General features: G+C 34.8%; 1 pseudogene; it reads left to right on the top strand.

Annotated features, from left to right (window-relative positions):
* Window positions 1-11,984: 11,984 nt before the first annotated feature.
* Window positions 11,985-16,834, top strand: LOC107060172 (uncharacterized; annotated as a pseudogene).
* The last annotated feature ends 666 nt before the right edge of the window (window positions 16,835-17,500 follow it).

Genomic DNA, 17,500 nt, shown 5'->3' with positions numbered 1-17,500 from the left:
CAATCATTTAGTTGTCCATCATGCTAACACCTTGAACTAGAAGGCGGTGTGTATGGGGAGTTTGGCTTTCTTAGCCGTGGAGGAGAGACCTTTTGCTTCGAATGTCCTATCCCTATCCATTCTGATGATTCGTCTTGATATTTCTGAGTTTGGCATAATGATCGCACATGTAGATGTTTGGTCTTCTTTAATGGAGCAGATTCAAGAACAATAGTTTAAGGACCTGAGGTTGAGGGTGATTCGAGATAGGGTTCTTATTTGTGAGGCTAAGAAGTCAGCCTTTGATCCAGGGGGTGTTTTAAGGATCGGGGAGTCATATCTATATTCCTAGAGTTATAGATTTGGTTTGGTTTATTCTGTAGGAGTCCAATTGTTCTAGGTACTCTTTTCATCCCGGTACGATGAAGATGTATTATGATTTGACGCAGCACTACCGGTGGTGTGGGATTAAGAGGGACATTGCGACATTTGCGACTAGATGCTTGAACTGTCAGCTGGTGAAATGACCTATAGAGGAAAGGTGGTTTGACCCAACAGCTACCCATTCGGGAGTGGAAGTGGGAGCCGATAGCTATGGACTTTATGGTAGTCTTTACGCGTAGTTTTTTGGAGATTTGATGCTATTTGGTTCATCGTAGATCAAATGACCAAGTCTGCTCACTTTTTGCCGATTCAGGCTACCTATAGTTTATGGAGATTAGCTCAAATTTACATTTGAGAGATTTTTCGTTTGCATGGGTGTCGGTATCTATCATTTCATATCATGGCACTCAGTTCAATTCATGTTTTTGGAGGTCTTTTTAGAGGCAATTGAGTACTAGAATTGAGTTTAACACAACTTTCCATCCAAAGACTAAAGGTCAGTTTAAGAGGACTATTCAGGTATTGAAGGACATGTTTTGGGCCTGTGTTATTGATTGGAGAGGTTAGTGGGACCAGCTCTTGGCTTTGGAGGTGTTCATGTATAATAACAACTACCATTTGAGTATTCAGATGGATCTATTTTAAGAGTTTTATGGTAGGAGATGTCGATCTTTGGAAGGATAGTTTGATGCTTTTTAAGTTAGGCCATGGAGCACCGACTTGTTGTATGAATTTATGGGTAGTGTTCATGTGATCCAGGAGCGACTCTACCCTACCCAAAGTCAGAAGAAGAGGTATGTTGATTAGAGAGTTCATTGGCGACCAAGTATATCAACAAGTATTGTCCATGAAGGGTGTGATGAGATTTGGGAGGAAGGGCAAGCTTAGCCCTAGGTTTATTGGCCCCCTTATGATTGTTAGATGGATTGGAGAGATTTATTATAGTTATCCTTACCCCCATCTCTTTCAGCTGTTAACCTTGTGTTTTATATCTCTATGTTAAGATGGTATGTTCCTGATGAGTTTCACATGCTTTAGTGGGATACTATTCAGCTTGATGAGTCATTGGCATTTTAAGAGGATCATGTAGCTATTCTAGATAGGCAAGTTAGGAAGTTTAGGTCTAAGGAGATCCCGTCGGTGAGGGCTCAGTGAAGGCATCATCCGGTCTAGAAGGCTACATAGGAGGTCGAGCTAGACATGTGGACCTGATATCCTCATCTTTTCGAGCCTTCAAGTACTTTCCTATCTTTTCCTTTTGAGGAGGAAAGTCATTTTAGTAGTGGATGTTGGAATGACACTCACGGTAATTTGCATGTTTTTGTGTGAATTTATCTTTTTGCCCTTTCCCATAACTTTTGTGTAGTGTTTGTGGTGTGTTGGGATGGGTTGCACACTTTTCGAGGTAAGAGGAAGAAAGTTGTGTGAGTTTTTCCCTTTTGGTAGTTTTTAAGTTGAAAGAGTTGAGTTTGGTGAACATTTGGAGAATTTGATGTTGTATGACATTTTCGTCATTTCAATTAGTTCCAAAAGGTCCATTTTGGGCTAGTAGCAGGGTTGGTTCGGGTCTTGGGGCCTTCAGCGTAAGTTTGAGCCATTAGGCAAGATGTTTTTGAAAGTTTGGCTAATATTTGACTTCGATGAACATTCTTGATATATGTTCTTGAATGAGAATTCCATTGGAATGGTTAGCTTGAGAATTTAGAGTTTAGTCTAGAACAAACTTTTGTTTGGATCCCAAGGTGCTCGAGTTGATTTTGTGATAATTTTGCATTTTTCTTTTTGGTTACTTTATGTAAGTGTTGACTTGGGTAAATATTTTAATGAGATGAACTCCATTGGTTGTTTCGTCAATTTTGTTCAGTATGAAATGTCAATTTTGTGGGATAGCATAGTTTGTTTGAGCCCCCACCAGTGCATTTTTTTAACCTTAAGTGCAGTTGATGTAGTCTTTGCTGGTGCATCGTGCACTGAACTCCGCTTTCGCGAGCTAGGTCCCGCATACGCGTAGACCAAAAATATTGGCAGTTCTAAATATATTAGCCCCATTTTCAGCTTATATTTTCTGCAACCATTCTTGAATCCTCTAGCTATTAACAAAGACGTTATGCTTTTATTAATGTGGTTCAATTTTTATAGTGGTGGATGAGATTATATATCTGTACTTGAAAAACACTATCTTTGTACATTTTAGAATCCATAATATCTCTGTCACAATCTTAATTTATAGGACAAATTGCTTGTATCATTTACTTATCATGCTTGCGCCAATTTTTATACCTTCCTTAATTGACTTCATGAGTTTTCACAACATTCTTGAACGCATTTACTTATTTGTCTTTGGATTGAACTCAAGAAAGTTCTTACTATCTAAATTAGTATTACTTCTTAAGCTCTTGAAAGCTTTAGAGTCATCACAATCAAAATCTCTTTCTTTACGTGCCATCTATTTTCACACTTCATCGCTAAATTCATATCCAGGTGCTCAATTTTCACTCCTTCAAATAGCGTGTTCTTATGACAAATCACTATCCATGTCTTAAAAATTGTCACCACTTGAAGAATATTCAGTCCTTCCCTCTTTATCCGTACCTCCAGCAAATTGTTGATGTTCATTTGAACTATTGCGATTTTGTCCTTGATTGAAGGTTTTCCTAACATCCATTCCGTTATAAGAGTAATGTTCAAAGTAAACCTCGATTCCAATATAAGAGTAATGTTCAAAATAATGTCTTAAATGTTAGTGCTTCATAACACCATTGTGGATTACTTTGATGTTGGTTTTAAGGCATCATGTATAGAATTTGTGGAAGAATTAAAAAAGAAGAAGAATTGATTATTATCTTTTTTTACAACAAAGCCTCCCAGAATTGAAGACTTGAACTCTAAACAACTCACAAAAGAGAGGAGTTGTAAATTGATGATATTTTATCTAGTTTTCTTAATATAGTGGAAATGGGGAGAAACCACCCCCGAATGTGCCCTGCAGTATGCAATCTAGATTTACTCAGAGCTCCAATGTGGGCTACGGACACCGGGTGGAAAACCAAAAAAAAAACAGCGGGGAGAAAAAAGTCAGGAAAGAGAGAAGATTAAAGCATGAAATGAAACCCACAGTGTTCCTCACGTTGTCTGTAGAAACATAGACAAAGATCAAACTTAATCATGTTTTAAATACTTAAAGATTAAAATCGACTATGGAGACTAATTAGATAAGATTAAAGTCTCTTAGAATGTGTGTAAACATGAGTGATTGTGTGAGTTAAAGATGAGACTGATGAGATACAGAGGCTATATATTATACACATTGGATACAATCCAAAATTAGATCTCTATTCTTCAACTCCATAAATAGTTTCATTTCTATCTCATTTCGAATCTCCAACAGAGTTGAATTTCTGTCAGCAGTAAATCTAACATCTCTCTTTTTTCTAGATTCATCGTTTTCAAATTGTTTTGAAATAAAATCAACCAAATCATTATATGTAGTGTAATCCTTGAGAAGAATATCATCAATTTTATAACCATCGTATATAATTTTAAAAAATCAAGTTTCAGAATGTCTAAACCACACAATGATATGTCATTGTCAATCTCAGATATAGTGATTTCGACAAATTGAACAATACACTATTTAAAATGGAATATGAATTAAATAGAAGAAACAAAATAAAATCCGAGTGACGAACTAGGAGAGAATTTGATTTTTTTTTATATGTTAACTTTAGCTTAGGATACTCCATATCCTCGAAAGTCATTACAATCGTGAATTACTTTTGCGATTAAATTATGTTCCTTTTATTAACTACCCCAAATATGTATACTCTTAACCCGCGTATATCAATAATACATGTATTTTTCTCCGTCAGATACATATTCGAAACAAAACTCTGACAGAAATTGTAATTTGAAAAATTGTTTTTTCAATGCGTAATTAGGATCAATAAGACTGTGTTTACATTGTTTTCATCTGGGCCCCACATAAGTACCATATCATTTGTGTAACTTAAAATCATATTAATACCAAAAAATTGCTCACAAATATTTAGACTTTATATTTCTCATTAAAAGACATCAAATATAAGTAGAGTTGAGTTGAAAAATCTTACCTCAACCCTATCCCAATATCGAGTTGGGTTGGGCCAACATCATTGACCAAGCCCATTTTTGTGGCACTAAATCTTTTTGTGACGCGTCTCTATGAAGCTTCACCTATAAAATTTCTTTTCCTCTAACTTGTTACTATTCATTGCTAAAGTTCCTCATTGATTCCTTTTTCTTCTCCGCCGATGAACTTTATGAAGTTATAACTCATCTAGCTACTCCAATGTTCGTCTTTCATCTAGACGATTATGATCTTAACCCCATGATGATGAAGTATACTGCTTAGCTCTCTGAGGGAAAAAGTGAGCTGCCCTTCATGATAGATTAGAGGACGACACAGCTTTATCGTTCGCATCAAATCATGATCATTTACCTGGAACCTAGGTAATGTTAGCTTTCCATTTCTTAAATCCAAATTCGATGGATTGAAACCCATAAATGGTATTAAGGCCACCATCTAGATCTGGATCCATGAAAAGGGAACTCTAATCAATTGTTTTCTTAGGTTCTCTTCTCTCTTTACGCTGCTTCACGGTTGAACTCAACCAAGTATCACTCTTTACAAATCTGCATATCTAGCAATCATGTATCAATATCTACTTTTAAGACCTTTTCGATATGTAAAAAAAATCTAAGATGACAAAGTTCAGTCACTTAATTTTTTTAACATTGAGGCATCTTAAACCATCTGTGAATTTCAGAAAAATGAGAAACTAATTCGACTGGATGCATGCTCCTCTTGCCTTTTTCGTTGCGTGCTCTATTACTGCTTTCTCAGGTGCATGATACTTGACCAACCGAATCTAATTTAGACAAATGAAAAGCAAATATAGCTAACACCGTAGATAATTATTAACATCTATAAGTCTATAAACTAGTAGAGAGTGACTGAAATTTTGAAATGGACAAAATCAAACACAAATTGCTAGTAACCATAGATTAAGAATTTGCTTCAACATGGTACTAAATTTCAAACTTTGCCAGAAAAGGGAGGAAGAAAACAATTATGTGGTATCCAAATTCTGAATCTATGGTTATTCAAGTCAATTTCATTCACACTTTTATCCCTAATTAGCTGAAATGGATGACGAATGGGCGCACGAGTTTTTCTATAGAATGCTGGAAAATTTATATTAAGTCAATTGCGTTACTAATCCGACTTGGAATCATTTTCTCTAGTGTGCAAACAGTTTCTTGTTTTCACCAATTGTGCATGCCTCAGTTCATCTTTGATCAACTCCCCTATGCTCATCCAGAGTACCAAATCTAAACTCATTCACCGATATTTTATTATTAATTCCATTTATCTTAGTAATTTCAGCGATGAGCTTGATTTGTTTTCTTGTTGATTTTGCCAAGTACGTCTCATATACATCCAATCTTGAACAACTTGATATCTTGAATCACAAAAAATTACCCTTTAAGTGGTTGGAGTTGAGGCGGAAATTAAAGGGATTTAGGTTTTGACCGGTATGAATCTCACTCTTTTGCGTGACTCTAGTTTTTATGTTATACAAAGTTGTTTCGATTTTGGAAAGAGCTATGCATTAGCTATCCAAGTATTGATTATGTTTTGGATTCTGTTTATATTTCTTCAAAGGCTAGCAATTTGGTCGTGACTGATTATGGGGTCGAGGTTAGCAATATGTGAAGAAGAAGGAAGTAATTGAAGATCCTCTTAAGTAAGTATATATCTAGGCTTTCTTGTACAATTGCTTTAAGATTATTTTTTTTGGTTTAAATGTCTGTTCGGCCATTGCTTCGAGTTGTAAATTTACTGTATGATTGGTGATTTTATGGTCCTAACTTTTATTGGAAGCATTTAAGAGATTTCTTGGTGTTAATTCCTTCATATAAGAATGTCTTTGTGAGTAATAGCCTTGTAAAAAATTATTAACAGTCTCTCTACCTTTGCAAGGCATTGAGATGGAGGATTTCCCTTTTATTACCCTAAAAGGGATCCTCTCTATACTACATAGAGTGTTGCTTTGAGTTGAATTTCAGTGTCTAAGATTCACATTGCTCAATGGAGCTTTGGTTTTGAATGTTTGCGTACTTCTTGATGAACATTACCACTACTCGAGGTTTACAACTTGATTATCTCGGATGAATCCTTGTTCATGGTGGCAAATAGATATCACGTTAAAGTTCTTATCTCTGGTTCAAGTAGATTTTTTTTGCGGTTGAGTGCATACCAATCACTAAAGTTCTTATCTTTGGTTCAAGTGGATTGTTTGATATAGGATATTATCCCAATATCAGTATGTCATGTTACTATTGATCTTAGCGGTTGTGTGAGATTGACCATTTTGACGTTGTTCACACTTGCAAGATATTTTCCTTCAATAAAGGAGGTTCACATTGAAAACTCTTGTTTTAGGACGAAGGATTGTTTTCATAATGGTCTAAAGAACCCGAGAATCACGATCGTTAATTTGGCTATTACTATGTATCTAGATGATAAATCTCTCATGAACATTGCTTTTATGTGCCTGAACATGGAGATTCTTGATGTGTCATCGTGTACTAATCATATGCCTGAAAATGGAGATTCTTGATGTGTCATCGTGTACTAATCATACCGAGGTGGGTATTATTTATATTCTTGAGGTGTGCAATCAGATAACTGTCAAGAGATTAACCATATCGGAGAAGGCGCGACATTGTCTAATCTTGAGGTAATTAGGGCAGTTGGTTAAACATTAAATGATGGGCCTGGCCATGATTGCTAATACCTATTCTATCCAGATGAAATGAAACTGGGAGAATTGTGGAATGACAACAGAGGGCTTACGTGCAATGGTGAAAAAATGTTTGGTGTTTTCATACATGGAGGTTATGTCTTCTTTGATGGAGAATTGTCCTCAAGTTATTATCAATTCTCTAAATGTTTTGTTATTTCGTATTCATCACTAAGTAGAGTTATTCTAAGCCATGTTGCTCTTCTTTAACCAATAGCTTAAGGGGATTTTAGTTGCACCAGGGATGTCAAGTGTCCTCTGGTGTAAATTTTGTCAAGGGTCCTTAGGTTTCCTCAGGGGATTTTAGCTGCACCACCAACATTGTAATGGCAGTATAGTTGTTCAACATAATGTGTAGTACCTGTTCACGATTGTTGTACAACTCCACGCTGCAATCAAATCCCTTACACTCATAAGAAAAAGGAAAACATGACATATAATTGTTTGACATTATTGAAAAATGGAGTTTCGGTTTTCAACAGAACAATGACACAGAGGGTTTTAAGTTTTTGTTAAACTTTAAAAATGTCAAACTTGATCTCGACACACATTCCAATGCTTCCTAGATCTTCCTTCTTGTTAACCATTAGAAACTAAACATTTTAGATGATATTACAGTCAAACTTTGATTAATTAGACTTTGAACTCTTTCATTAATACATAGAACTAGATCTCGACATGCAATTCAATTCTATATACTTCATTTACGGGATAAGGCACAAATGACGTAAAGAGGGTTTTAAGATTTTGTTAAACTGTCAAACTTGATCTCGATATACAATCCAATTCTCTCTAAGTTCCACTTCTCTTCCTTCTTGTAAACCATTAGAAACTTGATTTTTTAGATGATACTTCAGTCAACCTTTGATCAATTAGCTTTTGAAATCTTTGGTTATAAAATAGAACTGGATCTCGACATACAATCCAATTCTTTCTAAATTCCAATTTACTGTAATAGTCGAATCACCAACCCAAGCTTGAGTGATCAGTACCTTATGATTGATATCTCACTTTCGGCACTAGATAAACTACTACCACTGTACTAGTTCCTGAGTCACATCTAATATGCCACCTATTCCAAGAATCACTTTCTTAGTTGTCCATGTATCAATCCCAATTTTCACCCTGTACAGATAGTTCTCCTACTTTTTGGATGGTTTGCTAAACTGTAACTTTGAAGTGGAAGAGCTTTTAAATTCTTGGTGGGAAAGCAAGCAAAAGGTTTTCTGACATGCAATGTGACATGCGTCCCCTTGCATTTAATACTTTAGCAATGTATAATCATATTATGATTGACCTAGAACTAACGTAGATTGTCAACTTAATGATGACCATTTATTTTCCAAATTTATATTAGATTCCTCTCTATACATAATTCTTCCCTACAACGAATTGCTTTTTTGAAGTTGGTCCTCCTTTCTGACCTACATATCTTCATCAAAAAACTTTTTTGATGAAGATATGAATGTTGGGAAGGAGGAATAATGTAAAAAAGGTAGTTCATTGTAGGGAAGAATGATGTGTAAAGAGGAAGCTTATATAGATTTTAAAATAAATGGTCATCATTGTGTTGAGAGTTGAAGTTACTTCTAGGTCAATTAAAATATTATGACATGTGGATGAAGTATTAAATGCAACGGAACACATATCACATCAAGTGTCAGAAAACATTTCCTTGGTTTCCACCAAGAATTGAAAAACACTTACCCTTCCAAGTTACAATTGGGCAAAGCATCCGAAAAGCGAGAGAACTATCTGTATGGGATGAAAATTGGATTCGATACAAAAACGAATTGGAAAGTGACACTTGGAATAGCTGACAGATTATATTAGACATGACTCAGGAAATGGTACAGTGGTAGGAGCTCGTCTATATCCGAAAGCAAGATACCAATCATAAGGTACTGACCGATCAAGCTTGGTTGGGGATTCAACCATTACGAAGTCGTCAATTTGTAATATTGTACCTTTAATGTGATATATTAGGAAACAATTCGGGGATTTGGTCCCAAGTTGGTCGGCATAGTGCTTGTATTCCTTATTGAAAGAGGATAAGAGGAATTTTTTCATTCATTCACAAGTACAAGGCAAACAATTTCTCAAAGATGAAAGTTCTTTATGAGTTCAAATTTTCTTGCTCTTAGCTATTCAGAGATATTGAAAGTTAGTTGTTCCTAGATCCAGGATGTTTCTTTTCATTGTTTTTATTTAACCGATAGTCATGACATTAACTGTACCTATTATAGGGTAAACAAAAATCAAGATTTTTTTTTTATCAATGTTTTGATGTTTAAAATAATATAAACAAAGAGGTAAGGAATTAGGAGTAAGAAAAAGACAAGATGTCATAAAAATATTATAAGGTGTTGAGCTAGATGTATTTGTGTTGTGTAGGTAATATGGAGCAACTTTGGAATAGGACCTTGCAGATTATCTTATTTAACGTAACTGTGATTAACAATATAAATGGCTCTCTTTCGTTGTCTAATTTTGGATAATCATGAAAATGTCGTCACTCCATCTTCAATTCGATAATTTTCTGGGTCCATTTCTTGGTAATTTTTCTATTTGAAAAAAAAAAAACTTTCCATTTAAAGGATTTGTACTTTTCCATTCTATATAATAGTAACAACATTTGGTATCATTTTGAATATCCATTTCATTTCTTTCCTCTCTGCACCCTAATTGTGGGATTATATTGAGTATGTTATTGTTGACTCATTGTAGGTATTTCTTTCGGATGTGAAAAGATGGATGATTGTGTTGAACTAAGTATTAAATTCACAACAAACACTTCTAGATTATAAATCAAAGGCTTAATTAATTCTTTATTTAAACGGGATCCTACACATAAGAATTAGGTAGTACTACAATTCATACTTCTTTCTACAATTTAAGCAAACCTTTTTGCGTTTAAGGGCCTTGGTTTGACCTGCCAGTTTTTGTCAGCATCATCATATAAACAAGAACAGAACATGTTGTAAGGATGGACACTATCATAATTTTGATTGCATTGGCAGCATAAATGAAGGGGAAATTAAAATCTGACATTTAGATGTCAAATCTTCCTTCTAAAATTGTTATCTAGAAGAGGAGATTTCTATAGCTCAACCCAAAGTTTTGTAGCTCAAGGAAGTGAAGGTACGATGTATAAGTTTCTAGTGGTTTCATTCAATCCACGACCCTTGTTAGTAATCTATTTAGCGGGTAAATCGATGTGTTGTTGCCTCTGCCCAAAAAGTTTTTGAAAACTTTTTCTTTATAGAGCTCAGTTACTTTTTGTTCCTTACAGGCAGAAGTTTTAGCATATCTGGGATGAACTAATCTTGGAGCATTGACAGAAGCAACTTATAGATGGAATGTTACTAGTTTAAGCTTGGAATTCCATAAAACCATCAATAAGACATCTAACGTGTTTGGTTCATTGTGTTTTACTCATGTACCAACTATCAAATGGACTAAGGTTGATTATAAACTGGAAAAAGTAATTTTTGGTTGGGTATAGCTCTATGTCTAAGGGCTATATCATTTGCATTATTAAATCTTAGAAAGTTTCTATACGTAGAGATGTGAAGGTGGATGAAGAGTTCTATTGTGATTTGAATATCTCTCAAGTCCGAAGGATGGATATTGAACCTGCTTTAGAAGATTCGAATAAAGACTTGGAAGCAAATGATGATGAAGAATTTTATGTTAGAGGTTCTAGATCTTTGGCAAAAAATTATGGAAGATATAATCTTGTTATTGTGGAACCCAGGGGCGGATCTACATGGTGGCAAGGGGGTTCACCCGAACCCCCTTCGTCGGAAAATTACACCGTATATATAAGGTCAAATTCTGTTTTCATGTGTATATATATTAAAATGAACCCCCTTAATATAAGTAAAGAGGTTGGCTCAGTGGTTAAGGGGTTCAAGAATTTGCCTGGACGCCTTGGGTTCGATTCCGCACGGCAACACTTCTTTTTCTTTTCTTCATTTAGAAAATCAAATAGCTAGGCTGAGATGGGCTCAATATTTTTGGGCTGGAGCTTTATTATTATTTTTTGGGCTTATTTTTTTCAATGTTATTTCTCCTTTTCAATATTCATTTGTTTGAATATAGGGATTAGGCACATTATTTTCATTTTTTGTATTTTATTCTTTTTATCTCTATTGCTCATTTTATTTTTACGTAACTCTTTTTTTATATAGTAATTCAAAGGAACTTTTTAAAAAACTGTCAATTATTCTTAAACTTGAATTTGAGATAGAGAAAAAATATTTTAAAGATAAGTTACACTAAATTTAATCGAACGAACAAATTTGAAAGGCATGATTATTCATGATATTTTTTTCTCATTTTTTCATTTCTATTCTAGAGAGATGTAAACTACATTTATTTGATTATTCTTCTTTTATTTTTCACCGATTGAAAACCTTATTAATTGAATAAATGAACAAAAAATTGGCGATGCCATTTATTTATCCTTTTAATATGCATTATAATATTAGTAACTCAATCCCCACACGTTTGTAAAGAGTATCAAACAATTTTAAAGTAACATATGATTGAATGAACACGAATTTAATTTATTTAAAAATTCAAAATAAAGTAAAACAATAAAAAAATAAAAGAAAAAAAATCACTTTTTTAAAAAAGAAAATCAATGAAGCAGGGTAAAAGTAGGAAACAAAGTTAAACGCGGCTTGACAAGGCAAATTAAATTTAACAGATTAAGGATAATTTTTTTCTTCCCCGATTCGTTTTGCTCCATTTTTTTATTTACTTCTTTATATGTTGAACCCCCTCCACGAAAATCCTGGCTCCGCCACTGGACCTGAGTATCCTCCAGTCCACTTGAAAAACAAAGTTTCTGATGTCAGCTCAAATTCGGATGTAACTGTTGTTGTTGATGGTACTTGGAGGGAGGGCGATTTGGTTGACTGGTTGTACGATGACTGTTATTGGTCCGGACAAGTGACGAAGTTACTTGACAATGGAAAAGCTAAGGTAATAGTATTGTTTAAATTTCACACATGCTGATTAATAAGTTGGTGTGTTTACTGCTGATATCCAGTTATATGCATTAGGAATCCCCTAGTTGTCCTTTAGAAATAAATTACTGCAAAAAGTTGTTAAGGATATTGTAGGTATACAGGGTATTTACTGTTATGGTGTATTTAGAATATCATTAACATTGTATTGGAATGATATGAACTTGGATAGAGCTGAATGATTACATATGATTCCACAACTTTATTTGGGATTGAAAGTTGGTCGATTGATTGATTATTGAGATCCTTAGGCAAAACAACTACTTTCTGGGGACTGTCATGATGCCTTTTACTTGAAATTTATTTCTTCAAATCGATGTGATAATTAAAAGCAACTTTAGTTGTGCACTTAATTTTTTTTTCCTTGAAGATCCATCCTCTACTCACCATGCATGACAGCTCTGTATCTTAGCTAATGATTTGTATGATAATACTTCATGTTTTTTTCTTTTTAGATTGAGTTGTTGCCACCTCCATTGGGTGAAGGTGAAACTTATGACGCCTTTGTCAAGGATTTGCGTCCATCCTTAGATTGGTCTCCAGAGTATGGTTGGGTTATGCCTGCATCACAGGTTCTTTCCTTAAACTTTTATGATCTCAATTCAGGGGCGGATCTACATGGTGGCAAGGGGGTTCACCCGAACCCCCTTCGTCGGAAAATTACACCGTATATATAAGGTCAAATTCTGTTTTCATGTGTATATATATTAAAATGAACCCCCTTAATATAAGTAAAGAGGCTGGCTCAGTGGTTAAGGGTGTTCAAGAATTTGCCTGGACGCCTTGGGTTCGATTCCGCACGGCAACACTTCTTTTTCTTTTCTTCATTTAGAAAATCAAATAGCTAGGCTGAGATGGGCTCAATATTTTTGGGCTGGAGCTTTATTATTATTTTTTGGGCTTATTTTTTTCAATGTTATTTCTCCTTTTCAATATTCATTTGTTTGAATATAGGGAATTAGGCACATTATTTTCATTTTTTGTATTTTATTCTTTTTATCTCTATTGCTCATTTTATTTTTACGTAACTCTTTTTTTATATAGTAATTCAAAGGAACTTTTTAAAAAACTGTCAATTATTCTTAAACTTGAATTTGAGATAGAGAAAAAATATTTTAAAGATAAGTTACACTAAATTTAATCGAACGAACAAATTTGAAAGGCATGATTATTCATGATATTTTTTTCTCATTTTTTCATTTCTATTCTAGAGAGATGTAAACTACATTTATTTGATTATTCTTCTTTTATTTTTCACCGATTGAAAACCTTATTAATTGAATAAATGAACAAAAAATTGGCGATGCCATTTATTTATCCTTTTAATATGCATTATAATATTAGTAACTCAATCCCCACACGTTTGTAAAGAGTATCAAACAATTTTAAAGTAACATATGATTGAATGAACACGAATTTAATTTATTTAATAATTCAAAATAAAGTAAAACAATAAAAAAATAAAAGAAAAAAAATCACTTTTTTTAAAAAGAAAATCAATGAAGCAGGGTAAAAGTAGGAAACAAAGTTAAACGCGGCTTGACAAGGCAAATTAAATTTAACAGATTAAGGATAATTTTTTTCTTCCCCGATTCGTTTTGCTCCATTTTTTTATTTACTTCTTTATATGTTGAACCCCCTCCACGAAAATCCTGGCTCCGCCACTGGTGGAACCTTCAAACTTTTAAGATGCCAGTGGGATTGAAGAATAGAAGCGAGCATTGAAGGAGGAAATAGCCATGATTGACAAGAACGAGCTGTGGAAACTCATTGATAAACCTGAAACTAAGCAAGTTATTGGAGTTAAATAGGTTTACGTAGAGAAGTTTCATGCGTATGGATCAATAAACAAGAGCAAAGAGAATTTGGTTGTTAAAGTTTATTCTCAAAAACCTGGAGTTGATTATTTAGATAGTTCTGCACCTGTTGCAAGGATGAACACCATCAGTATTTTGATTGCATTGGCAGCACAGATGAAGTGGAAAATCCTTCATTTAGATGTTAAATCTGCCTTCCGGAATGGTTTTCTAGAAGAGGAGATTTATTGAGCTCAACCTGAAGGTTTGGTAGTTTAAGGAAATGAAGGTAAGGTGTATAAGCTTCAACCCGTGTCATTCCATCCACGACCTTGTTTGTAGTCTATTTCGCAAGTAAATTGATGTGTTTATCGCCTCGACCCAAAAAGACTTTGGCATCATTTCCATAACAGAGCTCGGTTGCTTCTCGTTCCTTGCAGGCAAAAGTTTTAGCACATATGGGATGAACTAGTCTTGGTGCACTGACAGAAGAAACACTTGTACTTATAGCTTGCTCAATACCTACCATTTATTCTTCACCCGTGTCACTATCTGCTCTTATTTCTTCATAACTTAGAACATCATCACATAAAATCTGCAAAACCATGATTTTCTGTGATAACGTTCTAAATTCTACAGAAATAAGAGCAAAATTGACGCGCATGAAGAATCAATGGTAGCTATTGAGTCAGATATAAGTACAAAGTGTTGCTTTTATCAGTGCACCAAAGCAACCGAGCTCTCTGAAGAAAAGTTGCCAAAGTCTTTTTTAAGGGTCGTGGATGGAATGACACATGTTTAAGCTTATACACCTTACCTTCACTTCCTTGAACTACAAAACCTTCAGGTTGAGCTACATAAATCTCCTCATTTAGAAAACAAATCAAGAAGGAAGATTTGATATCTAAACACCAGATGTTCCTTCCAGATGTAGCTCAGTACAAAGGTTTTGTAGTTCCTTCAAAAAGCTCTATATGGTTTGAAGCAGGCTCCAAGGGCTTGGTACAGCAGAATCGATGCTCAATTGGCAACCAATGTTCCCAAACAAAATGACAATGATGCTACACTTTATGTGTAGAAACTTCTTAATGATGGAGCCGAATAGTGAGATGCTTCATTTTTTAGAAGTTTGATTGGAAGTTGTCTTGGCAGCTCAAGACCTGATTTAATGTATGCTGCTAGTTTTCTTTCAAGATTAATGCAAAGTCTCAGCAACATTCATTTTACTGTTGTGAAAAGAGTGCTTTGATACTTAGGAGGAACTCTGTAAGTTGGAATATGGTTCAGACCTGTGGAACAAGGTGCTTTGCTTGGCATTGTTGATAGTCATTGGGGTGGACATATTGACGATATGAAGAGCACTACTGGCTATGCTTTTTCCTTGGGTCTGGTATGTTTTCATGGAATTCAAAGAAGATACAAATAGTGGCGCAATCTACCATAGAGGAAGAGTATTTAGCAGCATCTACAGATGCAAATCAAGTTATTTGGTTAAGGAGAATTCTGAAGGGTCTTGGAATGAAATTGCAAGTTGCAAATAAGATCAAGTGTAATAACAAATCAGCAATTCTAATTGCAGAAAATCCAGTGCGGCATGGTAAAATAAAGCATATCTTTGTCAAGTTTCATGCCATTAGAGAAGCCGAGAAGAAAAAGGAAATCAAGCTTGTTCATTGTTGTTCCAAGAATCAACTCGCTGATATTTTAATAAAGCTCTTCCCAAATTCAGATTCCAAATAAAGCTCTTCATCCTTATTTAATTTGTGCCTCAAAGATCAAGCTCTTGTTCTTCTGCAGTTTAAGAAAATGTTTACCATAACTCCTTATGTTTCTTATTGCTCCTACAAAACAATAAATCAAAATATTGAGTCATATCCAAAGACATTTACATGGAATACAAGCAGTAATTGTTGCTCATAGGCTGGAGTTTATTGTGACGAGACAACGGGACAAGTGATTGAGCTTGACCTTAGTTGCAGCCAACTTCAAGGTAAGTTTCATCCCAACTGTAGCCTCTTTCAACTCTCCTCTCTTAAAAGGTTTGATTTGTCTCGTAATGATTTCTCTCAGTCACACATTTCACCTAAATTTGGTGAGTTTTCTAGCTTAACACATCTTGATCTATCAGATTCGAATATGTCAGGTCTGATCCCTTCTGAAATCTCTCACATTTCAAAATTGCAAGCTCTACGAATCTCAAGAAATAATGCACATGATCAAGATGGACTTCACCTAGGGCCTCACAATTTTAAACTGCTAGTTAAGAACATAACCCAATTAAGAGAACTTGACCTTTTCTTAGTGGACATCTCTTCCACCATTCCTCTAAATTTCTCTTCATCTTTAATATATCTAGAACTCTAAGAGACACAACTATTTGGAAATAATATATCTAGAACTTTAAGAGACACAACTCTTTGGAATATTTCCCGCAAGAGTTTTCCTCCTTTCAAACTTGAAATATTTTTATTTATCATCCAATCCACAGCTCACAGTACAGTTTCCCACAACCAAATGAAATAGCAGTGAATGCCTCATGGAGTTATATCTCACTGGTGTGAATTTTATTGATAAGATACCTCAATCATTTAGCTATTTAACTTTATTACTTCAATTGGACATGAGATCTTGTAATCCCTCAGGGTCCATGCCTCGACCTCTATGGAATCTCACCAATGTAGAGTATTTGCTCCTTGATAATAACTACTTAGAAGGACCAATTTCCCTGTTCACACTTGAGAAGCTCATAGTTTTATCACTTCAAAATAAATATTTTTGCGTGCATGTCCTTTAAAGGTAGCTAGAGTCCACAACTTGAAAGCTTAGATATTTCTTCCAATTCCCTAACTGGTCCAATTCCTTCCAATATAAGAGTCCAGCCCCAAGGCTACCCCCTAAACATAACACGGGACCTAGGATCATGAGAGACCCCAAGCTAACCCTAAGTCTGGTATATCACAAGCATACTAAATATATATAACTAAGTAAGCAGAAGCATAACTGTAAAATGAGTCAAAATTAAAGGATTCCAAATGAGCATAAATCTGAATATATGTGGGAAACAACCCCAAAACATTGAACACTGACTCTATGTCTGGAAACCTATAATACTGATGAGCTGCTGGGACTAGTCCCCAACTAACTCTAAAACTACTGAAAGAGTCAAAATAAGCTAACTACACCAAACATGAAGAAAAGTCCTCAAACTATGATGACTCACCACTGAAGTTGCTGAGTATGAGCTGGAAATCGAACTAATCATAATCTGAATGCTGAGTGCATGAACCTACATCATAAAATGATGTAGCGTAAAGTAGGTAAATTCTTGACTGCAGCAACTTCTAAGTTTCGTTTGTTTCATTCTTCCTCAAATGGGTAGGAATAGATCGTTAGTGGGTGGGTGAGAGCCTTTTGCACATACAAATGGAGCCCCACAAGCGGTAGTGTAACGACCCTAAAA

The sequence above is a fragment of the Solanum tuberosum genome, unplaced genomic scaffold (genome assembly GCF_000226075.1).
Source record: "Solanum tuberosum cultivar DM 1-3 516 R44 unplaced genomic scaffold, SolTub_3.0 scf00063, whole genome shotgun sequence".
NCBI lineage: Eukaryota > Viridiplantae > Streptophyta > Magnoliopsida > Solanales > Solanaceae > Solanum > Solanum tuberosum.
Note: the sequence above shows the minus strand (reverse complement) of the source record. Positions and strands in the feature narration are given on the sequence as shown.